The sequence below is a fragment of the Bos grunniens genome, chromosome 7 (assembly GCF_055505025.1).
Source record: "Bos grunniens cultivar Pamir isolate PY7600 chromosome 7, Bosgru_T2T1.0, whole genome shotgun sequence".
In the NCBI taxonomy this organism is placed as follows: domain Eukaryota; kingdom Metazoa; phylum Chordata; class Mammalia; order Artiodactyla; family Bovidae; genus Bos; species Bos grunniens.
Genome location: NC_141171.1, coordinates 98590776 through 98610124, shown reverse-complemented (window position 1 = coordinate 98610124; position 19349 = coordinate 98590776). Strand labels below are relative to the sequence as shown.

At 39.1% G+C, this 19349-nt stretch overlaps 1 long non-coding RNA gene across 5 annotated transcripts in view; it reads right to left on the bottom strand.

Moving 5' to 3' along the window:
• Positions 1–19349, bottom strand: part of LOC147370026 (uncharacterized) — a 253950-nt gene that overhangs the window by 96379 nt on the left and 138222 nt on the right. Inside the window, exon 3 of one of the 5 annotated variants that reach the window (XR_015168315.1) lies at positions 733–1147. The exons of the other annotated variants lie outside the window; for them this stretch is intronic. This is a non-coding gene — a long non-coding RNA (uncharacterized LOC147370026). Of the gene's footprint in view, positions 1–732; positions 1148–19349 lie in introns of those variants that run through there. 5 annotated transcript variants of the gene reach the window in all.

Sequence of the window (19349 nt, the reverse complement as noted above, 5' to 3'; positions counted from 1 at the left end):
GGGCTCCAAAATCACTGCAGATGGTGATTGCAGCCATGAAATTAAAAGATGCTTGCTTCCTGGAAGAAAAGTTATGACCAACCTAGACAGCATGTTAAACAATAGAGACGTTACTTTGTCAACAAAGGTCTGTCTAGTCAAGGCTATGGTTTTTCCCGTAGTCATGTATGGATGTGAGAGTTGGACCATAAAGAAAGCTGAGCACTGAAGAACTGATGCTTTTGAACTGTGATGTTGGAGAAGACTCTGGAGAGTCCCTTGGACAGTGAGGAGAACAAACCAGTCAATCCTGAAGGGAATCAGTCCTGAATATTCATTGGAAGGACTGATGTTGAAGCTGAAACTCCAGTACTTTGGCCACCTGATGTGAAGAACTAACTCACTGGAAAAGACCCTTTGCTGAGGAAGATCAAAGGTGGGAGGAGAAGCGGACGACAGAGGATGAGATAGTTAGATGGCATCACCGACTCAATGGACATGAGTTTGAATAAACTCTTGGAATTGATGATGGACAGGAAGGCCTGGTATGCTGCAGTCCATGGAGTCACAAAGAGTCAGACATGACTGAGTGACTGGACTGAACTGAACTGATAATTCTAACATGTACTCAGTAGAAAACCTTAGGCACACCCCTTAATCTGAGTCTTGGTATTGTCATCTGTAAAGTAAGGATGATAATCTACCTACCATACAGGACTGTTTTGAAGGTAAATAAAATAAACTTTTATTTTAGGTACATCAACTTACATCACCTACTTAAAGCTCAAATAATTTTATTTTTTCAAGATAGATATGTAAAAACAATCTGGAAAAAAAAAACAGTAGCATAATAACTAGCTGAGAGTCAAAGAAAAATTACCTAATAAACCAGAACTCATATCAGCCTTTGTTATGATATCAGCCTTGTATCACACTAATTTCTGGGACTCCAGAAGCAAGTTTAAGTGGCTTTTTGACTCCTTCAGGGACAGCAGCCACTGTAGGACATGTGCCCTGAGGTCCTGAACAGGACACAGTAAATGAACTAAGCAGTACTACCCAAGGTCAGGAGCAGGGCTTTCCCCAGGCAGCTCAGTGGGTAATGACTCCATCTACAAAGCAGGAGATACAGGAGATGTCGGCTCAATCTCTGGAACAGGAAGATCACCTGGAAAAGAAAATGGCAACCCACTCCAGTATTCTTGCCTGGAGAATCCCATGGACAGAGGAGTCTGGCAGGCTACAGTCCCTGGGGTCGCAAGAGTTGGACACGACTTAGCACCCTCAAAGATGAGTTATTGATAAAATGATCATTTTGAGACAAATGAGAGTGAACTACTTAACTGCCTTCTTTGTGAATCACCGTAAGTAGTACCCTTTCACAGGACCCAAAATAAATTAGAGATTTTCTACTCAAAAACATTTATTTACATGAGTATTAGTACAAGTCATTGTACCTGACTCTCTGAAAATATTAGGAATCATCCTCGAGAGCTAGTGAAAATATTACTACCAAGAAGATAGATAGATTCATGAGGTAGATTCTGAATGCAAAGATATTATCAAGTACAGTATGATAAGCAGCGAACAAAATTGGAACTGGCTGTCCAATGATAATGCCAACCAGTTTCCATAGTAACATTATTTTAATTTTGATTTTGATAACTTTCTGTCTAACTCATACATTCTCATGGTGTATAAGTACTTCCCAACAAGATCTTCTGTTTATATTGTTTATAGTTTGTACCACATTAACTTTGGCTTCCTTACTATCCTTTGTACTGATACTAGAGACGGTTCACATCTTAAGTTTTATAAAATATCAGACTTATCTTTTATATTGAATTAATATTCCAAAAATATCACAACTTCTTATGATGGAAACAGATTTCATGCCTCAGAAAGGCAAAGTAGATTAAATCCAGTTTTTGAAAAATGAAATAGACGATCTTCAACAATTTGAAATGTAAAATATTTATACAGCTGCTTCAACAGTTATAAAACAAATTACATTAAGTAAAAATATAAAGGTATCCACTATTTTTCCCTGATAAACAGGATTTTTCATTAATCCTTTTCAGATGAAATAAGTAATGTTGTATGCAGATGTGCTCCATAAATATTTTGATTTAAATTTTTATTCTTAAATATGCGATAATAATAAAATGTAATAATGTAGCAACAACCTAAATCTTCTTTGTGTGCATCTCCCCAAGCTCATTGACTAGCTACCAATGGAAGACACCAGAAAAGAGAAAAAATGCTAAAAACTGACAGGGTAAAACAAGCTCCACAACTCCACATCTTCTGTAGCTACTAACCGTATTAACAAAGGAAGTAAAAGGAAAAACTTTATTCTTTGTCCTGATCTATGTCATGAATAAGCCAACCAATTGAATCTAACATAATTTTAGTGCATTCTTCTTAAAAAATAAAGGCCTATTTTTAAATTATTTTACTTTATATAGAAGGGGAAGTTTAACACATAGGAACATTTTCCAGACTGAATTCTGGTAACTTATACAAATTTTTTTTTTTATTTATTTAAAGTGAATTTTGAGCCAATATAAATTCTCTATCTCAACACTAGCTAATACCCATGTCCATAGTAAAATATCTTCTTTCAACTGAAACTCAGGAAATAAAAGCCAATTAAAGGTATGATTTCCAACAATTTTTGAAGAGAAGACTCCCAGTGATGGTCTTATGATAGATAAATGAAGTCACAGGGAAGGGAGAAGTAAAGAAACAAAATAGTATCAGAGCCTTTAACTTGGACAATTAGACTTAAATTCATCCTTCCAGGTTGATGAGCTCATGAGAATGATGACTCCTACTTCTTTAGCCCTGTTGAGATGTGGAGAATAGGGATTATAGTGTTCTAAAAATCATCAGGATTAGATTTCCCTTAACACCCATACATTCAAAGGGGGAAAACATCTTAAGATGAATTTCTCATAATGAGGCTAAGATGAGAAACTAAAGATTAAGTCACTGAGAACATTTATAATTAGAAGAGCCATTTTTAATTTTTTTGTTTTTGTTTTTCAGTACCAGATTTGGGTAATATATTCAATATTTGACCAAGTAGAAAAATTATAAATGTTCTCATGATTTAATCATACAACTATGAGAGGGTCAATTGGTGTAATTTTTCTAGTAAGAATATTTGGTAAAAAAAAAAAAAAAACACTCTAGAAATGGGCATAGAAGGAACCTACCTCAACCTAACAAAGGCCATATATGACAAACCCACAGCAAACATTATTCTCAATGGTGAACGACTGAAAACATTTCCTCTGAGATCAGAAACATAACAAGGGTGCCCGCTCTCACCATCCCCCCTCCACTCTCAATACTTACACAGAGACACACACATAGAAAAGGCTCAGTGCTTTTCAACACATGGAGGGATTTTTTAGAAGAACCGTGATGCAGTGTGAAGTAAGTCAGAAAGAGGAAAACAAATATAGTAACAAATATCGTATGCATATACATGAAGATGCTAAATACAGAGTTCAGCAACATTTGTAGTAGCATATAAATATTACCCATTTTGTGTGTTGTAATTAAACAAAAGTACAATATGATATCAGTAAGAGTTTTAGTGCTTTGTGACGCTTTTCCTCCCTTTCAGATCCAAAAATACTCTCCTGCTCATCATATAATATTTCCCAGTTCTCCCTTGTCTCTAACTCTTAATTCCTTAACTCTGTCTTAACAAATCTACTGTCATTCCCTTGATTTGCTCAGTTGCTTCTTATCCAATTCTCCTTCTGTTTTTTCCAAAGAGATGGTATTCAAAGGTTGGCTTAAGAAATTATTCCTAATGGCAACTGTGACCCCAGTGACACACCTACAGTTTGGGAGCAAGTCACTTAGATTTTCTGTGCCCCTTGTTTCGCACTTTCTAAAACTTGTCATAATGACACTGACCTCCCGGCCTTCCCCAACCAGACTGTGAAGCTCATTATTGTTCATATGACATAGAAATTTTAGTTTGACTGGTCACCTAGCTATTCCCCATCTACAGCTTTGCTTTCTGTCAGAGAATTTCCCTGTACCCCGAAAGAGTTTCCCTCTACCCCTAAGAAACAAAGTTCTTATTCCCTGACAATTTTCAATATGTTACCTTACTTTAGGGAAAAGCTTTCCCACCAAAAAAAAAAAAAAAACAAAGAAAATAAGAAAAAATCTTACGTCCAAGAAGATTGCTGCTGCTGCTGCTAAGTCGCTTCAGTCGTGTCTGACTCTGTGCGACCCCAGAGATGGCAGCCAACCAGGCTTCCCCTCCCTGGGATTCTCCAGGCAAGAACACTGGAGTGGGTTGCCATTTCCTTCTCCAATGTAGGAAAAGTGAAAAGTGAAAGTGAAGTCGTTCAGTCGTGTCTGACTCTAGCGACCCCATGAACTGCAGCCTACCAGGCTCCTCCATCCATGGGATTTTCTAGGCAAAAGTACTGGAGTGGGGTGCCATTGCCTTCTCCGTCCAAGAAGATTAGGGGTGATTATTAGAGAAAACAGTCTTGTGAAAGCATAGATTTTTAGGCTCAGAAATCAATTAAGTCTGCTGTATAGGATGAAGGCAATGGCACCCCACTCCAGTACTCTTGCCTGGAAAATACCATGGATGGAGGAGCCTGGAAGGCTGCAGTCCATGGGGTCGCTGAGGGTCGCAAACAACTGAGCGACTTCACTTTCACTCTTCACTTTCATGCATTGGAGAAGGAAATGGCAACCCACTCCAGTGTTCTTGCCTGGAGAATCCCAGGGATGGGGGAGCTTGGTGGGCTGCCGTCTGTGGGGTCTCACAGAGTTGGACACGACTGAATTGACTTAGCAGCAGCAGCATAGGACAAATGCTGTTTGAGGATATGTTGCTGCTATTATAATTGGGAGAAGGGAGGTTGAAGATTATACTCAATGTTGGATGTGAGACTTGATGGATTGGAAGAATTTAAACAATACAAGGTAACTTGTTTGGGGTTTAAGATTTGCAATTGGAGGTCTAGCCTTATTGGATTCATCATAAACAAGGTAAGTTTCTTCCCTGATATTCAGGCTGGTAGAGAGCTCTGTCTGCTTTATCTCCAAGGAGCTTTTTCACTGCTATATTCCCACTTAAAAAAATACCTGAGAAATAACTGTTGATTCATTTGGTAATTCTTGTTCAGCTTAACAGCATGGCCAGTAGCACTAGATGTCCATCATAATCTATGTTCATTTCAGGGAAAAAGAGTAAGATTTAGAGATGTCACACATAGCAATGAAATCCTTTACCTTGTTATACAAATATTAGAAATTTTCTGAAAACAATTACAAACCAAAATAAAATTGGGAAATTAGGTTTGGCACAGCGCTAGGATGATTGTCTTATTTAAAGGTGACAGAAGCAGTTCCCTAATGCATATACTAGGGTTCATTTTTCCCTTGTATCAGATACTTTAGGGTGTTCAATATCTATTCATGAGAAAATCTCTTACCTAATTCATCAGGATGGAAACTGAATATCTCAAGGGCAATAAAACTGCGTAAGTCAAACTCTATCATAGTAAACATTTTCTCCTTGGGGTATAAATAAAGCTATCAATTTAAAAACTCTCATTTTGAGAACAAAGCAAAGTAAGAAAATAACAAAAACTCCTAACAAAATTACTACAATTCAACAAAAAATTTCTATATACATTGCTATGGTCCCAAGGTAATTAGCCCAATATAACATAAAACTTGAGATTGGCTTTGGTGAGAAATTTAGCTCAAATAAATATATGACATGATTGTCTTACATAGTTCACACTTTGAGCTCAAATATCTCATCACTCCAAAATAAAAGTATATAAATTTATGTTCTGTGGCTTAAAATTATTTGCATTATACATTTGCTCATTTCATCCATATTACTCAGACTCCTCTACTACTATCAATACATTACCTTTTGATATGCTTTATTTCAACCATCTTCATGGCAGAGACAAATTATTTAGCCACTGCATGCTAAACAAACCTGTTTCATTTTGTTACAGAAAATGCTTCTCAGCTTCTGAGTGTTTTCCTCCAGTTAAAAATGTCTAAGTCTAATAAACTTTAAAGGTAATCTTACATTTCTTCAAGATCTAGTCTCAATAGATGAGAAAATATTTATCTAGGTAGAATCTTTAGACAATTTAAAGAATAAAGGAAAGCTTTCAACTACCAAGTCATTTTAGATGCTCCAAGCAAATAATTTTAGCAAAATTAGCAATTCAAAAATGATTTATTCCACTGGGTCATTGGATACAAACATAGCTCCAAGAACGACATCATGTTGATTTGAGGGAATATAACCTTACGTTTGGGGACTTGACTAAATTTTGTCTGAGGCACAAAATACCCAAGAATTTTAGCAAGGAAGAAAGAGGAGAATTAGTTAAAAGATTTCCAGGTAAAACATACATACATACTGCAAGAATACATTAAATTGTTGCATAAAACATTTTAAGCCCTTCTTTGAAATTATAGCAATCAGCCTTACTTCTGCAGGGACACAAGCAGCTTAAGTGATGATGACAGTATCCTTGAGGAAGCAGATAAGACACAGCAGCCCTGGAGACCCACGGGCTGAAGATGTGGAGTTTGAGATGGAGCAGTCTGAGTGCCTGAATCAGAGCTTTGAATAGAGCCACCCTCTCATCAAAACATCTCTTCTGCACTTTACCTGCATGAAGAGTAAACGCTCACATTTGACCCATTCCTCATTTGGGGATTTGTCTGCTATAGCAGCGAACGTAACCTTCATTTAATCTGCTAAAGAAAAAGCTATCTTCCCCAACTCTGGGCATGAAAGAAACATTGATTGCTTTACATTTCAAGTTTGAAAGAGTTTCATCTTTAACGTGACTGTAGAGGTTCAGAAAGCTTTTCACTGTTGACATCTTTGAGTTGCTTTCGATCTAGCCACATGCTTCTTGGTGCAGCACCTTAAAAATTAAGGCAGGGGGTGGGTACTTTTGACTTGTACTTGTTTATCTCTTTCCAAGGTTTCAAAGATTTGAATTTTTTCTCACCCTGGCACATCAAAAATCTGATTAATGCAAAATTACTCTATGGTTTTAGTCAGGACTGAATTGTGGCACTCAATTCACTGTCTATCAGACAAAGCTATTATAGAGCACTAGGGTCTAAGTAGCTCAGGTGGTAAATAATCTGCCTGCAATGCAGGAGACTCCAGTTTGATTCCTGGGTCAGGAAGTTCCCTGGAGAAGGGATAGGCTACCCATTCTAGTATTCTTGGGCTTCCCTGGTGGCTCAGATGGTAAGGAATCTGCCTGTAATGTGGGAGACCTGGGTTTGATCCTTGGGTTGGGAAGATACCCTGAAGGAGGGCATGGCAAACCACCATAGTGTTCTTGCCTGGAGAATCCCATGGACAGAGGAGCCTGGTGGGCTACAGTCCATGGGGTCTCAAAGTCGGACATGACTGTGTAATTAACCACACAGGGTCAAAGTTGAAAACTGTGTTGCCAACCTTGTAACTGTCCCACCACTTAAAACACAGTATCTCATAAAGTGGACTTCTATAGTGTATTAGCAATGAAGATGAGAAATAAGTTGTTAATACTAGTCTCAGTGGTGCCAGAAAATAGGAAAAAATAAAAATGAATAACAGAAACATGATATTATACAGGTCCCATTAAATCATAATTGGTTAATATGGTAGACCCACTGCTATGCCAACCATGAACAACCCCTTTGTGTGCCAAACGCTTTAATATATTACTTACAATTCTATGACTTAGGTGCTATTATTATTTACATCTTTCAGATAAAGATAAAGGCTTAGAGAAGCTAAGTTATTGTGTGTTAGCCGCTCAGTTAACACAGTCTGTGTGTTATCCTGGAATTCTCCAGGCAAGAATACATTCCCTTCTCTGGGGGATCTTCCCAACCCAGGGACTGACCCAGGTCTCCTGCACTGTAGGCAGATTTTTACCATCTGAGCTACAAGGAAAGCCTGATTAAGCCATTAATACTTGCTCAAAGTTTGACAATTAACCTGTGAAACCTCAAGCCAAAACTAAAGCCAATTTGCTAATACATTCAATGACCCTTAAGACTTTTTTTTTTTTAATCTTCACTGAAATTTGTTACAATATTGCTTCTGTCATTTCTGTTCTGATTTTTTGGCCAGGAGGCAAAAGGTTTAGCCCCTCAACCAGGGATAGAACCCACACGCCCTGCATCAGAAGGCAAAGCCTTAACCTCTGGACTGCCAGGGAAGTTCTGCAGTGCTTTATTGATGCTATTGTTGGTGTTCCTTTAGTCATCAAGTTAAGTCCGACTCTTTTGTGAGCCCGTGGACTGAAGTCCGCCAGGCTCATCTATCCATGGAATTTCCCAGGCAGGAACACTGGAGTGAGTTTCCATTTCCTTCTCCCAGGGGAGTCTTCCTGACCCAGGGGTTGAACCCAAGTCTCCCGCATTGACAGGCAATTCTTTAGTTCTGAGCCACCAAGGAGTAGCCATATAATATTACAAAGTATTAGTCAATGTGCTTTATTCTTTTTTTCTGTTATACTGTTATCCTATAATTCTACCCTATTTTGGCCACTTGACATAAGATTACCATTATGACAAGTATTAGCAGAACCAGATCACATAACCTAAATTCTTGATGTTAAAAATAAGTTAATAAATGAGCTCCAGGTGCATATGAGGATCTAAAACTATCCCGAAGCTCTACTTGTGTGTTTCTCAGTTGTCTTATAGAGAACTCCCTATCTTCTACAGCAGGGCAGATAATCAACCAGTGGTTGGATGAGTTGCATAGGCAGGTGGGACTATATCAGGCTCAGTCAGCACCCACTGGTCCAAACTCAGCTTGGGAAGCAGCAGTGCCTTCTCCTTTGCCCAGAATCGGGCATAATATTCGAGAAGCAGAAAGCTTGGAAGAATATCATCAGCATGAGGAGGACTCCACCCTAAAGCATGGCACAAACTGTGGCCCCAGGGAAAAATACAAAAACTGGAGCAGAAGCAAAAAGAGAAGCCTCAACCCAGGGACAGGCTACTTCCCTGAACCCAAAGCTGTGACTACCTCTAATCCCTCAGCTTTTCAGGCCAGCCCCTGGAAGAAGGCAAGGAAAAACCCTGTTTACTGCATTTTAAATTGATCTAATTTGGAGAATCCAAAATTGAGTGACAGGACATTTTTGCCATCAGGCAGCATGACAACTTGACTTCAAGATTAGGTTGAGACAGAAAAATGTGGTTTCAATGTTTGCATATGAAACTACATGATTTTATATACCTCTGTATAAGTAATGTATTGTTGCCTTTTTCTGCAATGATAACTCTTAGCAAATGTACTCTCTTAGCAAATTTCAAGGATACAATAGAGTACTGTCAACTAAAATGACCATGCTGTACATTAGAGTCCCAAAAATGTATACATACAGTAAATCATCACATTCAGTTCAGTTCAATCACTCAGGCATGTCCAACTCTTTGTGACCCCATGGACTGCCACACCTCAGACCTCCCTGTCCATCACCAACTCCCAGAGCTTACTCAGACTCCTATCCATAGTGTCGGTGACACCATCCAACCATCTCATCCTCTGTCTTCCCCTTCTCCCCCTGCCTTCAATCTTTCCCAGCATCAGGGTCTTTTCCAATGAGTCGGTTCTTTGCATCAGGTGGCCAAAGTATTGGAATTTCAGCTTCAGTATCAGTACTTCCAATGAATAGTCAGAACTAATTTTCTTTAGGATAGACTGGTTGGTTTTCCTTGAAGTCCAAGGGACTTCCAAGAGTCTTCTCCAACACCACAGTTCAAAAGCATCAATTCTTCAGCACTCAGCTTTCTCTATAGTCCAACTCTCACATCCATACATAACTACTGGAAAAACCATAGCTTTGACCAGATGGACCTTTGTCTCTGCTTTTTAATATGCTGTCTAGGTTGGTCATAGCTGTTCTTCCAAGGAGCAAGTGTCTTTTAATTTCATGGCTACAGTCACCATCTGCAGTGATTTGGGAGCCCCCCTCCCCCCCAGAAAAATAAGTCTCTGACTGTTTCCATTGTTTCCCCATCTATTTGCCATGAAATGATGGGACCAGATGCCATGATCTTAGTTTTCTGAATGTTGAGCTTTAAGCCAACTTTTTCACTCTCCTCTTTTATATTTATTAAGAGGCTCTTTAGTTCATCTTTGCTTTCTGCCTTATGGGTGGTTTCATCTGCATATCTGAGGTTATTGATATTTCTCAAAGCAGTCTTGATTCCAGCTTGTGCTTCATCCAGCCTGGCATTTTGATTGATGTCCTCTGCATGTAAGTTAAATAAGCAGGGTGACCATATACAGCCTTGATGTACTGCTTTCCCAATTTGGAACCAGTCTGTTGTTCCGTGTCCAGTTCTAACTGTTGCTTCTTGACCTCCATACAGATTTTCAGGAGGCAGGTCAGATGGTCTTGTATTCTCATCTCTTGAAGAACTTTCCACATTTTTTTGTGATCCACACAGTCACAGGCTTTGGCATAGTCAATAAAGCAGAAATAGATGTTTTTCTGGTATTCTCTTGCTTTTTCGATGATCCAGCAGATGTTGGCAATTTGATCTCTGGTTTCCCTGCCTTTTCTAAATCCAGAAAGAACATCTGGAAGTTCATCGTTTATGTACTGTTGAAGCCTGGCTTGGAGAATTTTGAGTATTACTTTGCTAGCGTGTGAGATGAGTGCAATTGTGTGATAGTTTGAACATTTTTTGGCATTGCCTTTCTTTGAGATTGCAATGAACACTGACCTTTTCCAGTCCTATGGCCACTGCTAAGTTTTCCAAATTTGTTCACATATTGAGTGCAGCACTTTCACAGCATCATCTTTTAGGATTTGAAATAGCTCAACTGGAATTCCATCACCTCCACTTTGTTTGAAGTGATGCCTCACATTCCAGGATGTCTGGCTGTAGGTGAGTGATCACACCATCGTGATTATCTGTGTGATGAAGGCCATTTTTGTACAGTTCTTCTGTGAATCCTTTTCACCTCTTCTTAATATCTTCTCATTCTGTTACACAATCATCACATTGTGCACTTTAAAAAGGAAAATCACATTATACAATCTAAATATGTACAATTTTTATTTGTCAGGCATACTTCAAGAAATTTATTGATAAGAAAAATATGCTATTTATACTTGTGTGTTTCTAGGATACCTTTTGCTTCTTTTTGCATGCTTTCTCCATAAGTTCATGCTTACTGAACCATGAAGAATCATAGTGACCTATTTATAAAAGTTTTGAACATAACATACAAAGGAAGAGTACAATGCTTAGCGTTTGGTAGGTGCTTAAAAATCATTTGTTGAATTTAAAATGATGGTAGAGGACCCCATATTATCATCTACATTTTTCTTACAGAGTCTCACTAAGAAAGAGAGTAGAAAATAGATGCTAGATCTAGTAAGTAAAATGCCTTTTTTCTGCATGATTAGTTATCCAGTGGATGCTGTATCTGAGACTTCAGCACTTATGGATTCTTTGGGTGGTATCAAAATTACTACCACATGGCTAGCCACAAAATTAAAGAAAATGTTATTCAAATACAGTACATGTGCATGCATTTTAGTGCCCCTATGAATCTCTCTGAAAATGAAAGATATTGATAGTTAACCATATTCTCAGAAGGAAGAAGGGTGACTCATTTCTCAAACAGTCATACTCACTTTTCACTTCCTTCTGAAATTTTGGATCATAATAAGAACAAACATTTTTAGCCTTCCTAGAGCTTTATTTAATTGATGTTATTATTAAAATCAGTTGTCAAATATCCATAAATGCACTGCAATCTTCTTAGTACTGTAAAGAGCATGTAAAACTAAGAAAGTGTACAAATGAATTTACTATGTAATTTCTTTTCTATCTAATATAGATTTCTTTGCTAAATTCTGTGGGCAATTTTGGAGGTTTAATAATGAGCAGAGATTATGAGCCTTTATAGTTATTGCATATCCACCTACGTATAACCAGTCTCTTATCAGGAGAAAATCAAGATTATGCAAATGGTTAAGAAGATACCAGGTCTAAGGAGCAAGTACACATTACCTAGCCCAGCATTGTGAGTGACAGAGTGCTGTCTCCCAGGAAAGTCCTAAGCATCTACTTAGAGCAACACTGGGTGAATAATAAATGCTGATCATAGGAGGAAACAACTTTGCTTTCTGCTAATGAAATTAAGAAGTTGAAACTAAGCTACTTTATAAACTTGAAGAACTGTCTTTTAATAAGCAAATTAACTACATTAATGCTTTTAGCAGCTTTACCAAGTCTGTTTTAACAAATGAAAACAAGATTCAGGCTGAGGTCAACTTTAATCTGCAGGAGAACTTTCAAAAAATATTAAAAGATGTTTACTCATCTCATCACTTCACAGGAATGGGAAGTGAATACTTTCTTATGTAATCCCTAGTGAGTATAAGGCTTACTATCTTGGTTTTGAAACTTTTTAAAAGCCTAATATATTGGTAATGAAGCAAATCGCTAATGACTCAAGCATCAGCTTGAGGGATGAGCTTCTATATAATCCACTGATGCACAGGAATAAAAAAGTTATATATTTATCTCTGAGGATAACCATTGATAAATCTGTGCATAAAGTTTAATATATCCTGAATTATTACATTTTAGCTTAAGAATATACAAATATTTTACACTTTAAAACAACAGATAGAAGATGGTGGAGGAATAGGACAGGGAGACCACTTTCTCCCCCACAAATCATCAAAAGAACATTGAAATGCTGAGTAAATTCCACAAAATAACTTCTGAATGCTGGCGGAGGACATCAGGCACCCAGAAAAGCAGCCCATTGTCTTCGAAAGGAGGTAGGAAAAATATAAAAGACAAAAAAAGAAACAAAAGAGGTAGGGACAGAGCTCCGTCCCAAGAAGGGAGTCTTAAAAAGAAAGAAGTTTCCAAACACCAGGAAACACTCTCACTGCTGAGTCTGTGGAGAGCCTTGGAAGCACAGAAGGCAACATAACAGGGAGGAAAAATAAATAAGTAATTAAAACCCACAGACTACGAGCCCAACGGTAACTCCCCCAGTGGAGAAGCAACACAGATGCCTGCACCCGCCACTAGCAAGCGGTGGCTGGGAAGGGAGGCGCGGGCTGCATTATTTAGAGTAAGGGCCAGGCCTGAATGCCCCGAGGGCAATCTGAGCCAACTAATTTGGGCTAGCAAACCAGACTGAGGAATAGCTACCATGCAAAAAGCCAGCCCTAACCTAAGACACCGTCAGGCCCGCACACAGAACAAAGGACTGAACAGAACTAGCCGGCTGCAGATCATCCCCCTCCAGTGACAGGCAGCCAGAGCTGGAAGGGGGCAATCACAGCCCCAGAGGAGACTTAATCTACCAAACTGCAAGCAGGCTTCTTTGCTAACTAAGACTTCCTGGGGTTCTGGACAGTCAACATCCACCTGAGAAGGTGCACCGGTTGTACACCCAGAAAACTGAGCGGCAGGGACGGGGGAGGCGATAAGTCACAGAGACCGCACTCACCAAACACCTCATCACCTGAGCTGCTTGGACCTGGGAAGGGCACAAAATGCAAGCCCAACTGTTGGGGGCCAGAGTGAGGCACTCCACCCATGGCAAAGGTCATGAGGAAGGAGGCTCCACATACGCAAAGGCGGGATCGAGCCTCAGGAGCCCCCTGGAAATCCTCGAGCATCTATCCCCATAACCAGAGCCTGCCTGCTTTACTACTTTGTGCTCCCACCTACACCTCTGACTTTACGGGGGGCTGTCCCCCACCACCTCTTTCGGAGAAGGAGTTAACCTAGAGCTCCAGTTAATAAAAACTCCTGGGCATGACAAGAGTGTTTTAACCTACAAACTCCTCTGAAGGTTCTCTAGCCTGTGTGACAGGCTCGTCTGGCCACATGTGATTGTTCACAGCCTCCCAACCATGAGAGGCATGAGATGCTTTAAACCTAAAAACAGGTTCCTTAGAAAAGTTAGAAAACTATTAGTATAAGTATAATGGGCTGATTAGAAATTGTATTGGTGAAGAGTTTTTCATTTGTTGAGCCAATGTTTGTTGCTAAGTATCCACATCCCCTGCCCTTACACACATTAATGAATATATAGAAGAAATAAGTATTAACCTTTTATATAAATCACGTTAGACCTTAAGCTAAGTAAATTCTTTCCTTAACTAAAACCCACTATACCCGCACCCTATAGGAATGTAACTTTATTTGGGTGGTGTCTGTTTTAAGAATAATCACCCCTGGAGAAATAAGTGTCCTGGTTGACTGACCGATGTCACAAGGAGAGGGTCATAAATTGTCAGCAGGCCCCCTGGCCAGAAGATGATGTAACACCCCTAAGACCTCTGTATACATTTGTATGAAGCACCTGACTTTGATAAAAGTCAGGACTGCTGACCCCACGTGACTTTTGCATAACATCTCAGTGTATAAAAGTAGACCATGGAAAATAAAGAATTGGGATCAGTTTCTCGAAATACTGGTCTCCCCATGTCACTCTCTCACTCTGGCTGAGTCTCCATCTGGAGCGCGGAACCCACCATGCTTACTAATTATGCCTGGGCTTCTAAGATCCGACCGGGGAGGCCTCAGGGTCTCCTCTCATTTGGGAGAACGGAAGGACGCCTGCAGCCTACGTAAGTGGTGCAAACTTCTTGTCTTGAAGTTTTATTGGTCTCCCGCGTAAACCAAGCTACTCAGCCTCTTTTCTCCACTGAATTTTCCTACTGAGCTATCCTCATCCTATTACTCTTTACATCTCTAATTAATATCTAATTGAAGCTATTGTATCCTGATCCTCGCCGATGCCGTCCCCGCCTCGAACTCCCTGGATCAGCCAGGGCTGGACCCCGGCACCCAACTGAGTCTGCACCTCTGAGACCTACCCAAGTTCCTGAACCTGAGCGGTTTAGACCTGGGAGGTGCATGCAGCCCAGGGCCAGCCTCAGGCGGTTCCCGGCGGAGCAACCTAGAGCCTGAGCAGTGCGGGCAGGCAAGGCACACGTGCCGTGAGCTGGGGCAGGCCCAGTGTGGCTGAGACACTGCGAGCACACACCAGTGTTATTTGTTTGCAGCGTCCCTCCCTCCCCACAGAATGACTGAACAAGTGAACCTAAAAAAGTGTCCACCACCGTCCCCTTGTGTCAGGGTGGAAATCAGACACTGAAGAGACCAGCAAACAGAAGAAGCTAAAACAGAGGGGACTGCCTTGGAAGTGACAGGTGCAATAGATTAAAACCCTTTAGTTAGTAACAACTCCATAGGAAGGGGCTTATAGATCTTGAGAAATATAAGTCGGACCAAGGAACTATCTAAAAATGAACTGACCCCACAATACCCACAACACCACCAGAGAAAGTCCTAGATATATTTTTACTATTTTTATGATCATTCTTTTTTTTTATTTTTTTTAAATTTTTAAGTCCTCTATTACTCCTTTTTCATTTTTATAACCTACCATTACTTTGTTAAAAAAAAAAAGACCCTATTTTTTAAAGCAAACTTCACATATATATATATATATATGTATTTTTATAATTTTTATGATTTTTTCCCTTCTTTTCTTTAATATTGTATGTTTGAAGATCCAACCTATACTCTAGAATTTTAATCTTTGCTTTTTGGTATTTGTTATCAATTTTGTACCTTTAAGAACCCAGTCTTCAGTACTCATTTTTACTTGGGAGTGAGATTACTGGCTTGACTGCTCTCTCCCCGTTTGGACTCTCCTTTTTCTCCACCAGGTCGCGTCTGTTTCCTCCCTCCCCCTTCTCTTCACTACACAACTCTGTGAATCTCTGTGTGATCCAAATGGTAGAGAACACTTAGGGAACTGATTACTGGCTGGATCTGTCTCTCTCCTTTTGATTCCCCACTTTTATCCTCCTGGCCACCTCTGTCTGCTTCCTCCCTCTTCTCTTCTTTGTATAACTCCATGAACTCTTGAGCAGTCTAGACTGTGGAGTGCACATAAGGAAGTGATTACTGGCTAGCTTGCTCTCTCCTCTTTTGATTCCACCTCATCTCATTCGGGTCACCTCTAACTCCCTCCTCCCTCTTCTCTTCTCCATGTAACTCTGTGAACCTCTCTGGGTGTACCTAACTGTGGAGAAACTTTTCATCTTTAACCTAGATGTTTTATCAATGGTGCTGTATAGGAGAAGTCTTGAGACTACTGTAAAAATAAGACTGAAAATCAGAAGCAGGAGGCTTAAGTCCAAATCCTGAGAACACCAGAGAACTCCTGACTCCAGGGAACATTAATTGACAGGAGCTCATCAAACGCCAACATGGCTACACTGAAACCAAGCACCACCCAAGGGCCAACAAGTTCCAGAGCAAGACATACCACACAAATTCTCCAGCAACACAGGAACACAGCCCTGAGTTTCAATATACAGGCTGCCCAAAGTTACTCCAAACCCACTGACATCTCATAACTCATTACTGGACACTTCATTGCACTCCAGAGAGAAGAAATCCAGCTCCACCCACCAGAACACCAACCAAGAAACCTTGACAAGCCACTGATACAACCCCACCCACAGCAAGGAAACTCCACAATAAAGAGAACTCCACAAACTGCCAGAATACAGAAAGGCCACCCCAAACTCAGCAATATAAACAAGATGAAGAGACAGAGGAATATCCAGCAGGTAAAGGAACAGGATAAATGCCCACCAAACCAAACAAAAGAGGAAGAGATAGGGAATCTACCTAATAAAGAATTCTGAATAATGATAGTGAAAATGATCCAAAATCTTGAAATAAAAATGGAATCACAGATAAATAGCCTGGAGACAAGGATTGAGAAGATGCAAGAAAGGTTTAACAAGGACCTAAAAGAAATAAAAATAGAGTCAATATATAATGAATAATGCAATAAATGAGATCAAAAACACTCTGGAGGCAACAAATAATGGAGGCAGAAGATAGGATTGGTGAAGTAGAAGATAGAATGGTAGAAATAAATGAATCAGAGAGGAAAAAAGAAAAACTAATTAAAAGAAATGAGGACAATCTCAGAGACCTCCAGGACAATATTAAACACCCCAACATTCAAATCATAGGAGTCCTAGAAGAAGCCAAAAAGAAAGACCCTGAGAAAATACTTGAGAAGATAATAGTTGAAAACTTCCCTAAAATGGGGAAGGAAATAATCACCCAAGTGCAAGAAACCCAGAGAGTCTACAACAGGATAAACCCAAGGCGAAACACCCCAAGACACATGTTAATCAAATTAACAAAGATCAAACACAAAGAACAAATATTAAAACCAGCAAGGGAAAAACAACAAATAACACACAAGGGGATTCCCATAAGGATAAAAGCTGATCTTTCAATAGAAACTCTTCAGGCCAGGAGGGAATGGCAAGACATACTTAAAGTGATGAAAGAAAATAACCTACAACCCAGACTACTGTACCCAGCAAGGATCTCATTCAAATATGAAGGAGAAATCAAAAGCTTTACAGACAAGCAAAAGCTGAGAGAATTCAGCAACACCAAACTAGCCTCCAACAAATGCTAAAGCAGATTCTCTAGACAGGAAACACAAAAAGGGTGTATAAACTTGAACCCAAAACAATAAAGTAAATGGCAACGGGGTCATATTTATCAATAATTACCTTAAACATAAATGGGTTGAATGGCTCAACCAAGAGACAAAGACTGGCTGAATGGATACAAAAACAAGACCCCTATATATGTTGTCTACAAGAGACCCACCTCAAAACAGGGGACACATACAGACTGAAAGTGAAGGGCTGGAAAAAGATATTCCATGCAAATAGAGACCAAAAGAAAGCAGGAGTAGCAATACTCATATCAGATAAAATAGACTTTAAAACAAAGGCTGTGAAAAGAGACAAAGAAGGTCACTACATAATGATCAAAGGATCAATCCAAGAAGAAGATATAACAATTATAAATATATATGCACCCAACATAGGAGCACCACAATATGTAAGACAAATGCTAACAAGTAAGAAAGGGGAAATTAACAATAACACAATAATAGTGGGAGACTTTAATACCCCACTCACACCTATGGATAGATCAACTAAACAGAAAATTAACAAGGAAACACAAACTTTAAATGATACAATAGACCAGGTAGACCTAATTGATATCTATAGGACATTTCACCCCCAAACAATGAATTTCACCTTTTTCTCAAGTGCACACGGAACCTTCTCCAGGCTAGATCACATCCTGGGCCATAAATCTAGCCTTGGTAAATTAAAAAAAAAAAAAAAAAAAAACAAATCATTCCGAGCATCTTTTCTGACCACAATACAGTAAGATTAGACTTCAATTACAAGAGAAAAAAACATTTAAAAATTCCAACATATCGAGGCTGAACAACACACTGCTGAATAACCAAATCACAGAAGAAATCAAAAAATAAATCAAAATATGCACAGAAACGAATGAAAATGAAAACAGAACAACCCAAAACCTGTGGGACACTGTAAAAGCAGTGCTAAGGGAAAAGTTCATAGCAATTCAGGCATACTTCAAGAAACAAGAAAAAAGTCAAATAAATAACCTAACTCTACACCTAAAGCAACTAGAAAAGGAAGAAATGAAGAACCCCAGGGTTAGTAGAAGGAAAGGAATCTTAAAAATTAGGGCAGAAATAAATGTAAAAGAAACAAAAGAGACCATAGCAAAAATCAACAAAGCCAAAAGCTGGTTTTTTGAAAGGATAAATAAAATTGACAAACCATTAGCCAGACTCATCAAGAAACAAAGGGAGAAAAATCAAATCAATAAAATTAGAAATGAAAATGGAGAGATCTCAACAGACAACACAGAAATACAAAGGATATTAAGAGACTACTATCAACAATTATATGCCAATAAATTGGACAATGTGGAAGAAATGGACAAATTCTTAGAAAAGTACAACCTTCCAAAACTGAACCAGGAAGAAATAGAAAATCTTAATAGACCCATCACAAGCACAGAAATTGAAACTGTAATCAGAAATCTTCCAGCAAACAAAAGCCCAGGTCCAGACGGCTTCACAGCTGAATTCTAACAAAAATTTAGAGAAGAGCTAACACGTATCCTACTCAAACTCTTCCAGAAAATTGCAGAGGAAGGTAAACTTCCAAACTCATTCTATGAGGCCACCATCACCCTAATACCAAAACCTGACAAAGATCCCACAAAAAAAGAAAACTATAGGCCAATATCACTGATGAACATAGATGCAAAAATCCTTAACAAAATACTAGCAATCAGAATCCAACAACACATTAAAAAGATCATACACCATCTCCAAGTGGGCTTTAAACCAGGGATGCAAGGATTCTTCAATATCCACA